Genomic DNA, 18,051 nt, shown 5'->3' on the forward strand with positions numbered 1-18,051 from the left:
TTCCAGATGAGAAGAAACCAGCAAAAGAACTCTGGAAGTATGAAGATGGAAAACAAAAGGTCACCCCCAAAAGGGAACACCAGCTCCCTAGCAATATATATCAAAAAGAAGCAGAATATTGAAATTACAGATGAAGAATTTTGAGCATGAATTGTAAGGAAGCTCAATGAAATGCAAGATAAAATAGAAACCCAACACAAAAAAAAAACACAAAAACAATGCAGGAAAAGAATGAAAAATTCATTAAAGAAATGGAATTATTAAAGAAAAATCAAACAGAACTTCTGAAAATGAAAAATTCATTCATGGCATTATAAAACACAGTGGAAAGCCTTAAGAACAAGTAAGATCAGGCAGAAAACAGAATCTCAGAGCTTGAAGACAACATCTTTCAACTAAATAAATAAATTAGTCACAGAGATAGAGTGGAGAAATAAGATGAATGAGCAAAGCCTATAATAAATATTGAATTATGTAAAGAGGCCTAACATAAAATTCACAGGCATCCCTAAGGGTTAAGAAGGAAATACACAAGAGTTGGATAATTTATTTGACAGAATAATAGAGAAAAATTTCCCTGGCCTTGCTAGAAATCTAGATATCCAGGTACAAGAAGCTCCTGTCCCTGGGAGATACATCACAATGAGAAAAACACCAAGACACATAGTCATCAGATTGGCCAAAATAAACTTCAAAGAGGTGCTCCTATGAGCTGTAAGGTGAAAGCAGAAGGTAACTTACAAAGAAAAACCCATCAGACTAACTGCACACTTCTCAACTGAGACCCTAAAAGCCAGAAGGGATTGGAGCCCCATTCTCAGTCTCCTAAAACAAAATAATGCACAGCCTGGAATTCTGTATCCCACAAAACTGAGTTTCATATATGAGGGGGAAATAAAGTCTTCCTCAGACAAGTGAACGCTGAGGGAATTCATCAAGAAAAGACCTACCATACAGGAAGTACTCAAACTGCATCATTCATGGATCAGCACAATAAACATTCACCAGTGTAAAATTACCCAAAAGCTACAGGTCAAAGACCAGATATGACAATGGCTCAAGAGATAAAATAAAGCAGTAAAGTTCAAATCAATAGGATGAACAGAAAGCCACACCACTTATCAATTCTTTCAACAAATGTGAATGGCTTGAACTGCCCACTGAAGAGACATAGGCTGGCCAAATGTATAAATATACATAAGCCAAGTATCTGCTGTCTCCAGGAAACACATCTAACCCACAAGTACTCAACCAGACTCAAGATGAGGGGATAGAAAACAATTTTCCATTCTAATGGAAACCAAAAGAAAGCCAGCATAGCAGTTCTCATATCATATACTTAGTCTTCAAATCAACAAAAATGAAAGCTAAAGATGGTCACTATATAATGGTAAAGGGAATAATTCAACAAGAAGACATAACAACTTTAAATATCTATATACCTGACACTGGAGTGCCCAGATTCATAAAACAACTTCTACTTGATCTAAACAAAATAAAAGATAGCAGCATCGTAATAGCCAGGGACTCCAACGCCCTGCTGACAACACTAGACAGATCCTCCAAACAGAAAATAAACAAGGAAACAAGGAATTTAAATATAACTCTAGAACATATGGGACTGGCTGACATTTACAGAACATTCTATCCCCAAGCCACCAAATGTACATTCTTCTCTTCGGTTCATGGGACATTCCTGAAGACCGACCACATCCTAGACCACAAAACATGTCTCAACAAAGTTAAAAAAAAATAGAAATTATACCATGCATTTTTTCAGACCACAGTGAAATAATATTAGAGATCAACCCCAATAGAAACAATCATTTCTACACAAAGCCATGGAAACTAAACAACCTACTGCCAAAGGATTGGCAGGTTGAGGAGGAAATCAAGATGGAAATCAAGAGGAAATTTAACTGAATGATAATGGCGACACAACTTATCAAAATCAGTGGGATACACCTAAAGCAGTCATGAGAGGAAAATTCATAGCCATAAATACCTACTACATCCAAAAGTCAAAAAGATCACAAATCAACAATCTAATGAATCATCTCAAAGATCTGGAAAAGGATGAGCAAACCAATCCTAAATCCAGTAGGAGAAAATAAATAACCAAGATCAGAGCAGAACTAAGTGAAATCAATAACAAAAGAACCATACAGAAAATCAATAAAACAAAATTAGTTCTTTGAAAAGATAAACAAAATTGACACAACTGTTACCAGATTAACCAGAAGCAGAAATGAAAGGACTCTAATAAGCTCAATTAGGAATGTAAAACTAGAGATTACAACTGACCATAGAAATACAAAATATCATCTTTGCATACAATAAAAATTCCTATGCACACAAACTTGAAAATGTGGAGGGAACAGATAAATTCTTAAAAACACGCAGTCTCCCTTGACTCAATCAGCAAGACATAGAATTCCTAAATACAAATATCAAGTACTGAAAATGAAGCAGTAATAAAAAAAACTTTCCTAAAAAAAAACTGCCCAGACCAGATAGTTTCACACTCAAATTCTACCAGACCTACCAAAATGAACTCATGCCTATCCTGCTGAAATTACTTCACATCAAGAAGAAAAAAATCCTCCTGAACATGTTTTACTAAGCCAATCTCACCCTGACTCCAAAGCCAGTAAAGGACCCACCAAAAATGAGAAGTACAGACCAATATCTCCTATGAATATAGATGCAAAAATTCTCAATAAAATCTGAGCAAATCGAATTAAGCTGCCATTTGAAAAAACAATTCATCATGACCAAGTGGGCTTCATCCTAGAGATGCAGGAATGGTTCAACAGATGAAAATCCATAAATGTAATTCACCACATAAATAAAAGTAAACACAACAACCACATGATCCTTTCAATAGACTTGGAAAAAGCATGCAATAAAATTCAGCACTCTTTTATGATAAGAACACTTACCAAAATCAGCATAGATGGGACTTACCTCAATATTATGAAAGCCATATATGACAAACCCACAGCTACCGTCATACTGAATGGGGAAAAATTGAAAACATTCCCACTTAGAACTGGAACCAGACATATTTGTCCTCTATCACCCCTTCTATTCAACATAGTTCTGGAAGTCCTAGCCAGAGCAATCAGGCAAGAGGAAAAAATGAAGGGCATCCAAATGGGGGCATAAGAAGTCAAACTATCGCTCTTTGCAGATGATATGATCTTATATCCAGAAAACCCCAAAGATTCTGCCATGAGACTACTGGAATTGATAAATGAGTTCAGCAAAGTCTCAGGTTTCAAAATCAATGTACAGAAATCAGTAGCATTTCTATACACCAACAATAGTCAAGCTGAGAACCAAATCAAGGATTTAATACCTTTCACAATAGCAAAAAAGAAAATAAAACACCTAGGAATATATTTAACTAAGCAGGTGAAGGATCTCTATAGGGAGAACTATGAAACACTGAGGAAAGAAATTGCAGAGGATGCAAACAGATTGAAAACCATACCATGTTCATGGGTCAGCAGAATCAACATTGTTAAAAATGTCTGGCCGGGCACAGTGGCTCATGCCTGTAATTCAGCACTCTGGGAGGCCAAGGCGGAAGGATCACTAATGGTCAGGAGTTCGAAATCAGCCTGAGCAAGAGCAAGATCCCGTCTCTATTAAAAATAGAAAGAAATTAACTGGCTAACTAAAAATATATAGAAAAAATTAGCCGGGCATGGTGGTGCATGCTTGTAGTCCCAGCTACTTGGGAGGCTGAGGCAGAAGGATTACTTGAGCCCAGGAGTTTGAGGTTGCTGTGAGCTAGGCTGATGCCATGCCACTCTAGCCTGGGCAACAGAGTGATACTCTGTCTCAAAAACACAAAAACAAAAACAAAAAAACAGAGCTAAGCAATAGTCAGTCTTCAATTCAGAGAATATATGAAGAAGACCTCAAAAGCAATCATAGCAACAACAAAAATAAATAAATGGGCCCCGAACAAATTAAAAAGCTTCTGCACAGCAAAAGAAACTATCACTAAAGTGAATAGACAACTTACAAAATGGAAGAAAATATTTGCATGCTATACATCTGATAAAGGGCTAATAACTAGAATTATATAGAACTCAGGAAAATCAGTAAGAAAAAAATCAAACCCCGTTAAAAGTGGGCAAAGGACATGAACAGAAACTTTCAAAACTTTCAAAAGAAGATAGACTAATGGCCAAGAAACATGAAAAAGTGCTCAACATCTCTAATCATCAGGAAATGCAAGTCAAAACCACAATGATATCACTTAACTCCAGTAAGAATGGCTTTTATCAAAAAGTCCCAAAACAGCAGATGCTGGTGTGAATGCAAAGAGATAGAAAAACTCAAACACTGCTGGTAGGACTGGAAAGTAGTACAACTTCTATGGAAAGTAGCATGCAGGTACCTCAAAGAACTAAAAGTAGAACTACCATTTGATCTAGCAATCCCACTACTGAGTATCTACCCAAAGGAAAAAAATTCACTCTATAATAAAGACACTTGCACTTGAATGTTTATAGCAGCACAATTCACAATTGCAAAGATGAGGAAACAACTCAAGTGCCCATCAATACATGAGTGGATTAATAAAATGTGGTATATGTATACCATGGAGTTTTCCTCAGCCACAAAAAACAATGATGAACTAACAGCTTTGTATTATCCTGGATGGTGCTGGAGCCTATTCATCTAAGTGAAATATCACAAGAATGGAGAAACAAGCACCACACATACTCACTATCAAATGGGTACTAACTGATCAATACTTATGTACACATATAGAAGTAACATTCATCCGGTGTTGGACAGGTGGAGGGCAGAGGAGGGAATGGGTAAATGTACACCTAATGGGTGTGGTGCACACTGTCTGGGATGGGCATGCTTGTAGCTCCTACCTGGGCAGTGCAAAGGCAATATATGTAACCTAAATGTTTGTACCCCTGTAAAAATTTTGAAATTAAAAAAGAAAAACAGCACATGTGGAACTTAATAGCTCTAAAAAATGTTAATACCATTTTCTTTGACCATGTCTTTATAATGTAAAAAAAATTATAAAAACATGTAAAAAAAAAAATAAAAGATGCAATAGAAGTGAGAAGGAAAAACTTTTTACTGCTGAGATTTTTTTATCCTATGTACCAAATTTATTATAAATTGGAATAAAATGTTGTTATATTAGACTTTCTTATGGACTTTTATCCCTTAAATATTATTTTATGTTTTTTACCACCGTGTTACCAGGAAATTGCCACAGAATATAAAATTGGGGATTTGACATTAGTTCAGATTATATACATATGTAATATACATACTATATATTATATTTTTCAAAATAGATTCAAATGATAGAGTACAAATGTAAAACTGGGACAAGATTTTAAATAAAACTTCAAAGGCAATGTTTGTCTTATTTTGCCTTTTATTATGATATTTTATTAAGTGTGCAGGGACTCTATGAAACTGGGTAGTGAGAGACAATTCTCCAGCGTTTCTTGAGTTTCTGGGGCCAGGGGAACTGACATCTTTTGTTCTGGACTGTCTTTTCCAGGATGCTTATATAGCAAACATGATGTTCAGTACAATAAACAGTTCTCCCTGTAGGGCAAAGCTTGGGCAGATTTGCCTACATTGCCTTGTAAATGGTTGGGGTTTCTAAACTCATATTCCTTGGTTCTGACGTAAAACCACTGCACAGCATTCACCTGAGCCCACCTCCATGTAAACCCTGTGGGTCTCAGGTGGCAAGGAGAATGGAGGGGAACATGTTCATGCTAAAAGTTATGCTGTGAGTAACAGCTCACCTATGTATAATAGATCCTTTGCATCTGATTCAGGAATCCTGTGACTTCTGCCAACGTTAGTGAAACTGCGCAAGCTAACTTGTAAGTTTGCAAACAGGCATAACCTTAAACCCGTCACTGTTCTTGATACTGAGTACACTGTATTTTGGGGGTTCTCTTGTGTTACCATGGAAAGAAGTTGAAGCTTGTGTTTTAGTATCAATATTATTATTTCAGAAAGTTTAACCTTGAATGATGGTGACAGGGTGCCTTTGGAGCCATTTCCAGGATGCTGGAGCCAAGATTCTAAAATGAAGAAAGAAAAGGAAATATAGACTTTAAGGCTTTAAATAGCAACATTGTAATTTAAACTCATGGGTTGAAGAGCAAAGAAGTAATGTATATATTAAAATTAGCTGACAAAGTAAAAAGCAGTAGCTCATAAAAGAAGGGAAATAAAGAATAAGATCTTGAATTTAGAATAAGCTGAGATAGATTGAAGCCATTAATCTCCAGACACATTTGTGACCTTTTCTCTTTCAAACTTCATTCTTTGCATAAGCTAAGGGCCATAGTTTCTTTCTTTCTGACCTGACATTCCTTCTAGGCAAACTCGCACACCTAGGGGCTTTGAAACTGACTCTCTGTCAACTACCAGCAATACATTTTAAGATGTCACAGGGTCAGTAGACTTCCTTTGCCAGTTTGGCTTAAATGGATCGCACTTGGCATTTGTTTTGTTTTGCTTTGTTTTCCAATTGGGGACCAAATTTATTTATTTATCTATTTTTACATCTCAGGATATTATGGGGCACAAATGTTATGGTTATGAATTTATTTTGTATAGTTTGAGTCAAAGTTGTGTGTGTCTATCACCCAGATAGTGTGCATCGTACCCATTAGGTGCGAATTTACCCATCCCCTCCTCACCCCTCCCACCTGCTTGATCTCCATTGAATTTTATTACCATATCTGCACATGAGTTTTAATCAATTAGTTTCAATTTAGTAGTGAGTACATGTGGTGTTTGTTTTACCATCCTTGTAATACTTCACTTAAAAGGATGGTCTCCAGCTCCATCCAGGTTGTTATAAAAGGTATTAGTTCACCATTTTTTATGGCTCAGTAATACTCCATGGTATACATATACCACATTTTATTAATCCACTCATGCATTAATGAGCCATTGGGTTGTTTCCATATCTTTGCAATTGTGAATTGTGCAGCAATAAACATTCAAGTGCAGGTGTCTTTCATTAAATGACTTCTTTTCCTTTGGGTAGACACCCACTAGTGGGATTGCTGGATGGAATGGTAGTTCTACTTTTAGCTCTTTGAGGAATCACCATACTGTTATCCATAGAGGTCATACTGGTTTGCAATCCCGCCTACAGTGTATAAGTGTTCCTGTCTACTTTTAGTTCTTTGAGGAATCTCTATACTGTAGAGGTTGTACTGGTTTGCAGTCCTATCTATAGTGTTTAAGTGTTCTTTTCAATCTATATCCACAACAGCATCTGTGCACATATAGTAGTAACATTCATAGGGTGTTGGGCAGATGGGAGAGGAGAGGAGGGGATGAGTATATTCACACCTAATGGGTGTGGTGCATACCCTCGGGTGGATGGACACGCTCAAAGCTCTGACTCCGGTGGGGCAAAGGCAATATATGTAACCTAAACATTTGCACCCCCATAATATACTGAAATTTAAAAAGAAAAAAGAAAAAATAATAAACTACAAAAAATAAATAAATAAAAAGACTGGGGGAGGTTATTCATTAAGTTCTTTGTTTTTAATTTGTTTTTTTTGTTTGTTTGTTTGTTTTTTTTTTTTGGTCTCTCTACAAGGATCTCTGCCAGGGACATGCTCCTGCCTGGGAGAAGCATCTGCTCAGGAGTTTCTTGCCTCAAGGTACACTTCCGATTGTATAAGTGGGGAAGGGTCAGATGTCCCCATTCAGCCAGCATGCCTGAAGCATTCAGTTGTCATGGGAACCAGGGGCTATGTTAATTCACTCTGAATGCCACACCCCTATCCAATATGGTGATTCTCCAGCAGGAGTGAGGAATGGGTGCACTCACAGGTCCGTTCCTCAGTGCCCCGCCACACTTTCCCATTGGATATGTCCATAAGGGATTCCTTGCCACAGAGTCTGGGACTGAGACTTCTCCAGAGTGAGACCTCTGTTCTGTGTCTCCCTGCACTATTCTCATGATTGGTGGGGTGGGGTGGGGCACTGGTTCTGGCCCACCTCTCTAAGCCACCAGGGTGTGATCTGTGAAATGCCTCTGGGCAGGAAGCTGACAAACAGTGGTGGCCCTGCTCTCACTTGCAGGCTTAGCTGGGAATGCACACCTGCTGTGGAGATGCAGCCATTTGGGTGCTACTCAGTTCACAGTATTCTTGCAGTTGCAACGTGGGGGAGGGGCCATGGCTACCAGCCAGCTTGAGAGCTAAACTCTATCTCTCTAATGTCATCACTGAAGAGGGTGCAGAGGAGGAAGTGTCTAGAAAGCTGGCATTCTGACCTCTCAAGGCACTCTCCTATGGAGTGTCCCTCTTGACCCCCCAAACTCCTGCAGATTGCTGATTCACCCTGCTATTTCTATTTAGCCACTATGCCTGGGTTCGTGAAGGGTGGAAGCACCACCAAAATATTTTATGTTCTGAAGCCCCCCTTACCCTTGCAATAGGCTCTAAGCCTTTCTGAGTTTGGACCACACCACTGTCTTCTCTTCTCTATCTTCTTTCTCAGTTTTGCAGTTTTTCTCGGTTGGGTCACCAGACATCTCTGTTGTCTCTCCCTGTGATTCACACCTGAGCTGCAAATGATCTCCACTTTCCTCAGTCCAATATTCTACCTTCCAGGTGGGACAATTTATTTTATTTTATTTTATTTTTGGCATATTATGGGGGTACAGATTTTAAGGTTTCAATAAATGCCCTTTCCCCCCTGCCCCCACAAGTCTGAGTTTCCAGCATGACCATCCCCCAGATGGTGCACATCTCATTCATTATTTAAAAAGTGATGTCTCTAGTTAGCCATCTTGGCTCACACATCTACTGCACTTGTTTTGATTAGACCTTGATTTTTGTACTACCTCAGAAAACCACCAAATGCGATGGCTAAAAAGAGAGAGATACATATACACACAGAGAACTCATCGAGTCAATACTCTTCATTGTACGTATAAAGAGAGTAAGATCAGAGAAATTAAAGTACAGTCATGGGCCACATAACAATGTTTTGGTCAACAATGAACCACACGTGTGATAGCAGTCCCATAAGATTATAATACCATATTTTTACCATGCCTTTTCTATTTTTAGATATGTTTAGCTACACAAATACTTACCATCATTTCACAATTGCCTACAGTATTCAGTAAGTAACATGTTATACAGGTTTGTAGGCTAGGAGCAATAAGCTATCCCATATAGCCTAGATGTGTAGTTGTAGTGTAGTAGTAGTTTTATTTAAGTACATTCTGTAATGTTCATACGATCAAGAAATCACCTGAGGACACACTTCTTAGAATGTATTCCTATCATTAAGTGATGCATGACTGTATATTATCCAAGTTGACATTGCTATATTTGAAATCCATTATAGCAATCCAGAAGGGCTCCCTGAAGCAGAGAAAAGCAAGATATCTTTATTTGACAGTATCATTGAACTATGTTTGACAAATACTTCTTTTTCCTCATAAATGGTTTTCAGAGTAAAGTTGCTTATATTTGAGCTCTAGAAATTCTCAGTTTCAGATCTTTTAGACTTTAAATGTGTTTTTTTAAGGAGTTTATGTCCATTTATTTTAATAGTGAACACTGCAAAATGGTAAATTACAAATTATTTTTTAAATTGTGATAAAAAAAAAAAACAAAAAAGGTTGCCATTCGGTCAGGAAGGATCAGCCCTTTAAAACAATCCTAGAGAATTATTTGAATCAGTCCCATGTTTGTTCCCATATTCTAATCTCTCCAAACCCTGAGAACTTTGGTTGTTTTTCATTTCCCTCCTGGTCTGTAGTTTTCAGAATATCTCAATATCTACTAATGCTCTTCTGTATCAGCTTATATGCCTATTCATTACCCTGCCTCCAAAATCACAAAATACACCTGTCATTTGTCTAGTAATTTGCAAGACTGATACTATGCACTCATGACTGGTATCACTGCCAGGTCAGATGTCTTACCTAGCCTCTCTTGATTTTATTCTTTTTCTGTCAGTGTCTATCTTGGTGTGATGACTATATCTACCAGATGTTCAACCTTTGCTCAAAACCCAGCCCACTTGATTGTTTACATTGCAGTAATACCTTCATTTTACCTTGTTGAGTCAGTACTCCTGGCTTCAGGGCAACCAGTGCTACTGAATTAAGACACCAAGACAACAGCAACAGTTCAGTTGTTAGTCTTCTCAGAGGTCATTATGGGAACTGAATTCACTTGGAGAGAGTAGGCATCCTTTTACAATCTCTTCACTTTGTTAAGGCCTTAAATTCCTCCTTCAAATATATGTTCTATCCTTATCAATTATAAGATCATTTTCCTTACAGAGGAGATAGAGGCAAAATCAGGTTTGTGAAATCTCTTTTCTCTTTTCCACCCACCTGCTTTTCCATCAGTCCCGAGCAGGACATGTCACTTCTTTGACTTTCCTATAATACCCTAAATTTTTAAAAAGACATTTTAGCCTCATTATACTTCTATAAGATTTGAATCACTTGAAGATACAGTCCTTCTGATTCTATTCTTAAACGTCTGTAAAAGTCTCTTATTTATCCTCAGTCATGTGCTGTTCTTTCTGGCTTTTTGTTCATAGACTTTAAAACATGGGCTCATTAGAGAATCCTCAGTAACTCTGTACTGATTTATTTGGGTCCTTCCATCTCTTCTTCCTCATCTGTAATCCTGTGGCAAAAATTCTTCTTTGATGATATTCTAGAACTTTTGGCTTATTTCTCTTTCAGGAACTCATACCATGTAATTATGTTTTGAGTTTTTTTGTTTTTATTTTTGTTTTTGCCTGTCAACTTTGTAGAATCTGCCTTTCTAAAATCTAAGCTGTTTATCATGCCCCATCATCCTCTTACTGTTTACTATTATGTCTGCCGTGATGCAGTCACAGACATAGGCTAAGAGTCAGGAATACCTGGATCATAAACCCCTATTTTACTCATAATTTGACCATGGAAAAATTATATAACTTCCCTGAGCTCAGATTTCAACATTTGAAAAGTGAAGCTAATATTCTAAGACCTACCTCATTAAAATTATTAGGAGAGTTATGTGAAAAATATATATGTATATAAAGTGACTGCCATGTTGAAGGTGCTTAATAAAGATCCTCCCTTACCCGCCACCAGAAAATTATTCTTATTCATTAGAATTAAGTTCCAAATAGAAGATCTCCTAGTTAGGTAAAGTGAACACTAAAACCAGTCAAGAACATGTGAAATATTCTTAGCTTATAAGAGGTTTAGAATATTTTGGATAGCTGAAAATGCCCATCACTGCCATAGCTCATCTTTATGATCTGTTAATCAGCTCATCTTTGTAATCTGTTAATACAAACTTACCATCTATTCTTTCATTTGGCAATGTGACCACTAGTAAAATTACACTGTAATATTGTTTCCCTTCTTTCCATTTTTTCCATGAATTTTCTCATAGGCATATTTATAATTGCTCACAGCAATGTTTTTCCTCCCCTTCATGATGTCATGACTTGGAAAATGATACCCCAAAGTATGGTACTTTGGCATGCCCAGTACTTTGAACTAAAGAACGTTGGAAGGGCCTCAGAAGCAAAATCTCTCCCTCACCTTATCTTATCCTCCGGTCTCTCACTTCCTTTTTTCCCCAAGGCAGGATATAGAAACTAGAACTCCTCTGCCCCAAGATGGATCATAGAAACCAGAAATATTACTTTAACCTTCCTCTACCTTTTTATGTAAGAGCTGGCCATAAAGAAATTCTCTGAGCTACATTGTCTAATAGTAGGTCATGAGACCCTCATTCCAGAAGGGGTCATGCCCTAAACCTGGGAGGAAGGAATGCTACAGAGAGAACAAAAAGAATCTGAACTGAGAAGCCTTGCTGGATTTCTTGCCTTAGCCTATCACCATTAAATCATACCCTTTTTGTCCAATCACACCTCTACATTGTTGCTTATTTTTATTGAACCTAAGCATAAAAATAGTTTTCTTTGAGTCTTTGTGTCTTCATTTCTGAAGTCTCTCTTGTCACAACCACTTTGAATAAATAGATCTATTATGCTTTTCTCTTGTTAATCTGTCTTTTGTTGTAGAACTGCCAGCCATCACCCTTATGATAGGGAGTAAAGGTATCACAGCCTTTCTACCCCTATACTAACATATCTATCTTTCGAATAACATATTCTGCTACCTGACTTTATTTCAGCTCTGAGTTTCAAACCACAAATGTTTCCTAAGTTTATTTTGTTGATTATTCATTCTTAGTATAATGCTAAGGAAAAATCTGAGGACACAAGTAGCAGTCTTGACCCTTTCTTAATTATTGTATCATCTATATGAAGCACCTTCTTCATTCTTTGCTCCAATTTATTATACATGGTATCATCATTAGCCACTGTTTTCACTAGTTTATCTGAATATTTTTCTCTTTCTCCCTTTATATTCAATTTAGCACCCTCTTCTCAAATTAATTTGGCTCTAACCAAAAATTCCCTCTCCTATTTTTATTAAATGCATTAGCCAAGAGCTCAATCAACTAATATTTTAATCCATAGAACATAAATACAATGCATATTCCTGAGGAACATCTGCATATGCAGCTGTTCACCTCCCAGTTTATCCTCTTTCTTCTGATATATCAATATTAAGTAAGAATAAGTCAATAAATTAACATCTGAGCTCCTAATTCCTTCCACTTCTATATTTGTTGAATATTTTATAATGGGCATATTTTACTTTCATAATCAGAAAAAAAGCATTAAAGAAATTTAAAATGTACTCTAAGAACTTTGGAGAATGACTCACATTAGAAAAACAAACCAAAAAAAAAAAGGAAAAAAAAGAGAAAAAACTTTACTAAAAAGCAAACACAAAATCCTGACTAGTTGAAAGGTCATAGTTTATTTTTGTGCAGCTACTCAAAATTCAGTAAAATATTAATCTCATCAGTAACAGTTGCTGATTATCTTTTTATGGTAATAAAGAAAGAATAACAATAATGATCATTGGTCTCATTATTTCCAATCCTCACTCAACGCCAAATAATAGATACCATTGCTCCCATTTTCAGTGGAGGAAACTGAGGTTAAGGGACATGAAAAGATTTACCCACTATTGCTCGGCCAGTTATGGGCAGAGCCAGGATTTGAAACATGCCTGTTTAACTCATGCTTTCCCCAGAATACCAACATGCCTCTTGGTGTACTGAAATTCAATATAAGAACTTCTCTGACCACTGCAGGCCCATCTTTTATGAGGCTCCCAAGGGATGTTTCATACAAAGGGTCAAGAATCAGAAAAGAGTCAGACTTCTCCAATGCCACAGGAAGTTAAAGATGAGTGGCACAATGCCTTCAAAATCGTTTCCTAGAATATATTTATTATTTCCCAGATTTATTTACTAGAACTCTACAGCAAGAAAACTTCAAGTTACATGTGAAGATAGAATAAAGACATTTTCAATACTTTTTGTGCATCTTCTTAAGAAGAGAAAATTGATAGAAAATCTGATATGTTTGAACATATTGAGAGGAGATCAATTTAAAAGCACATAGCGTACAAAACAAACAAAAAAGACTATTATTAACCTCAAGGAAAACAAAAAGTTCTGTGTACATGTCTGCTGCATGGTTCAGCTTTCAAGAGCATATATAAAGTCATAGCATTGTAAATACCAAATTTTATCTAACCAAAACTACAGTGTAGCTCTATTGAGAGAATGAGGGACAAGAAGTGTATGAGAGGGGACGAAAGTGTATGAGAGTATATGTACACACTACTGAATGTGTGTGCTGGTGGAAAGGTGTGAAAAAAGTTAAATCCTTCACTTTAAAATGATGTCAATATAAGCTTGTTGTTTAGAGATTTGGCAATACATGATAAAAAGAAAATGGTTAAATTGTTGAAAATGGTTACCTCTGAAAATGATTGGAAAGTGAGAGAATAGGAGAGTCTGCTGTTTTGTTTTGTTGCTTTGGTTTTTTTTTTTTGGGGGGGGGGGCAAGCCTTATTTTACTATTTGACTCATTAAACTGTGTGATTAAAAAACAAAAAGAAAACTAACCTCTAAAAAGAAAGCAGGAAAAGGCTGATGCTCTCAAGAGGTCTATGATTTAATGGGAGATATCAAATGGTAATTGGTTAAGTGGTATTAAAGGCATGTACAAGATGTTCTGGGACAACCTAAGAAGGTACAATTTATTCTTCCTTGGGCAGAAGTAGGTGTGAGAAGCTTCACATTAGGACTTCTTTGGATAGAAGCTTAAGTTTTTAATTAGGAGTTTTCCAGTCAGAATAAGAGGGGAATGATATTCTAATCTAGTCAGAGAAAATAGCATTAGCAAAGGCGTGGAAGCGTGAAATTACCTATCAATTCTCAGGAACTCCATGTGATTACCATGGCTAGGTTATGCTATACATCTAGAGGAATGGTAGACGATGGGGCTAGAGAGTGTATTTGGGTGTACATTGCAAAAAGCATTACATATCAATCTATAGAAAGATATTCTTAAAGTCACAAATCCAAGTTTGTATAGTGAATAACATCATCATTATCCACTGGCTTTGTCCACAGCTTAGAAGTTATCCTTCACATTTCCCTGTCCCTTAAATCCACATTTCTCATCTGTCCCCAACTGGCACTCCCTCTGAGAAAATGAAGCCTTGTGAGCAAGGGAAGCTGGGAGCTTTTGTGCTGTGCATTAGCTACACAACTGCATAGGGCAGCCTTGTCCACCTTAGTCCCAATTCCCAGCATCTCTTACCTGTAATCTTACAAGAGCTTCCTAACTTGTCTCTAGGGATGGCTCCTTCCTTTCCATTCTCCATTTGTAACCAGAGTGATCTCATCAAAATACAAATCTCACCATGTCAACCCTCCTACTTAGAAAACTTCAGTGACTTTCTATTCCTCTTAAGATAAAGACCAATATCCTTAATTATTATGGTCTTCAAAACTCTGCAGGGTCAGGTTGAGCATTAGCTCCATCATGTTCCCCCTTGACATGGAGCCATCTCTGTCCTCCAGTCACAATGGCTTTCTTTCAGTAATTTGAACCTTACATATACTCTCCACCACTGGTCTTTTCCATGTCATATTCTCTCAGCCTTGAACACTCTCTTCTATTACCTCCCACCACCACTTTCACATTTACCTAATTAATTTCTACTCATCCTACAGATGTGTGCCCTCAGGATACCACATATATTCTTATGGCACTGATCATGATTGTAATTTTAAATTCATTAGTAAAATTATTTGATTAAAGTCTCTCTCCCTTCTTGACTATAAGTTCAATGTGGACAGGAACTATATCTATGCCAATTTATTTTTGTTTAGTTCATGAATGAATAAATAACACATTTACCAAAACCTACAATGATTTTTTTAAAGGCCTTAGAGAAAAATTCTTTCTGTATAAAAAATTCTTTCTTATACAGCAACAATTCCAGAAGAAATGGCTTTCCGATAGCATGAGTATCACTCTTAATCCTCTGTGATTCCTATCTGATCTTTTTAAAAATCAGCATCATGCTGAGAATAGACTCTGAGGAGGTTCATAAAAATTAAAAACTTACTCAATAAGTAGTCTCCTTTCCATTTCCTTCTGAGTAAAAAGAGGTGTCATCCTCCCAAAGCTTCTAGCCAACAGCAGGCCAGATAATCCATCTGTTTTTTTAATTAAACAGACTGAACATTGCTTCATTTGAATTGGATGCTCTCCAATTTTTCTAAAGTTTTTCTAGAAAAAAATTAACACAGCAGCTTATCTATTAAAAATTCAACAATGATATCTCATTTGTCACTCTCTTACTGAAAGTAGAGATCCTAATTTGCAGATATATTGACACCCTTAACCCATTTTAAACCAGATACTATCTCCAGAAAAACAATGATTAATGTTTTAGTTTAACTAATTACAGGTGTTTAAGTGCTATTATGTCTTCTCTTTTTAGATGAACCAAGGAGAAAATTGCTAGCAAGTAGTTACCGGGAAAATTCCTGTATTCTACTAATTATAACACAGTAAGTCACCAAGCAGCTATCATGTTTATAAAGAAATTAATTGCCACTTTTGTCCATTCATTGTACAACAAAAGTCTATATTAACTACTTGTCTATATTAACTACTTGACTAAAGAAAAAAAAAGATGAAAGTTATAGACCCTGTCTTTGAGAAACTCAGAGTCTAGTCAGGGAGAAAGAAAAATAATATAACTTGATAGGTGCCCAGATAGATTTTGGTCATTCCAGGTAAAAGAAAAAATTATCTTAACAAAGAGATGAGGGCAACTTAGGCTGAGGAAAGTCTATGAAGCTTTTAAAATTAAAGAGCTGTAGAAACTGTAAAGGATGAAAGTAAAGCTAGAAAGGTGAGTAGAATTTAAGAAAGACCTTGAATATCATATTAGAAGGTTTGGATTTTATCCTGAAATTGAAAAGATCATAAGAAGGCTTGTGACATCAAATTTCTCACTTAGAAAAATTATTTTGGCAGTGATATGGAAGACAAATTCAAAGGGAGAAAAACTTTCCATAAAGTCTAAAAACAATTCCTAAAATAAAAGACAGTTTCATATTACTATAAATATACAAAGAGGAATATTATACGAGTTGACTATCCAGAGAGGTTTGAAATATCATGTAAAGGCCTTTGCAATACAAATAATTAGTTATAGAAACTCAGCAACCCCAGCTCTTTAACGATTGAACAGTTAGTCTCAAAATTATCAACAGTTAATTTCTAACATTATTTTTTATGTGCCCAGGACAGCTTTAGCATTCCCTTTCTTAACTAAACTTGAGACAAATTTCTTCCTGACTATAAAACACTCATCTCCCTTTTCCTACAGCAATTACTTTTTAGAAAACTTTCCATTGTAAATTCTTGCTCTGCCCCTTTGAGATGCAAATACAATCCAGGAATATCTTTCTCAAGGACCCAAGAGTTATCACCAAGAAAGAGACAGCTACCCTATCTCCCAGTCTCTGTGGGAGGACTCAACTTCAATAAGCACCAATGAGCAAACACAGAAGACCCAGTCACACTGACCAACCTCCTCCTAACATCCTCCAATACTTTCCCAATAGCTCACCCCAATGCTTAAAAAACTCTCCTGCCTTTCCTTTCATTCTTCACATCTCAGCCTGACCTGAATGTCATTTCCTCTAGGAAGTCTTCTACGATATCAGTTCTCTAAATCTTGGTCTAGTACTTTCTTTGCTTTATCTTGATAGCATTTATTATGCTTTATTAATTGCCCATTTACTTGTCCCTACCCCCTACTAAGTCTCCATCAGGATGGAGGACACATTTGTTGTGTTCACCAATGTACACACAGTTTTAATGAATAAATATTTGTTGAATAAATTAATTAATGTTTATAAAAATGATTCAAGCTAGGGCACTGATTAGGCTCCTAACATTTCAAAATAGAATATGTTGGGACTCAGGAAACAGTACCCCAAAATGAAGGCCTCAGACATAAAAGTTTTTCTCTGATCTTCTCCTGTCCTCCTATCTCTTAGCTCTATTCTCCCCTGATGTTAGCCATAGAAACTAGAATCCCTCATCCCCAAGGAGGGCCATAAGAGCCAAAAACCCCTCCCTCTCCCTTCTAAAGCCAACCATAAAACCCAAAATTATCCTATGTAAAAATTGGTCATAAAGAAATTATCTGACCTACCCTATTTGATTATAAATCATAAGACCCCCATTACAGAGAAGGCACTGGCCCACACCCAGAAGGACGGAATGCATGCTCAGAGAGGCCAAGAATTCTAGACAGACATGCCTTGCTGGGTTTCCCCACTCAGTGTGTTAATATTAGATCATAACCTTTTTGTTCAATCATGTTTCTGTACAGTTGTCCACACTTTATTGAACCTAAGCATAAAAATGGACAATTTCCTTTGTATCTCTGAATCTTCATTCTGAAGGCTTCTTTGTAAACACATTAAATAAATTTGCATACCTTTTTTGCTATTAATCAATCTGCCTCATGTCAGTGATTTTCAGTAAAACTTTAGGGGCCCAGGG

Source organism: Microcebus murinus, chromosome 6, assembly GCF_040939455.1.
Source record: "Microcebus murinus isolate Inina chromosome 6, M.murinus_Inina_mat1.0, whole genome shotgun sequence".
NCBI lineage: Eukaryota > Metazoa > Chordata > Mammalia > Primates > Cheirogaleidae > Microcebus > Microcebus murinus.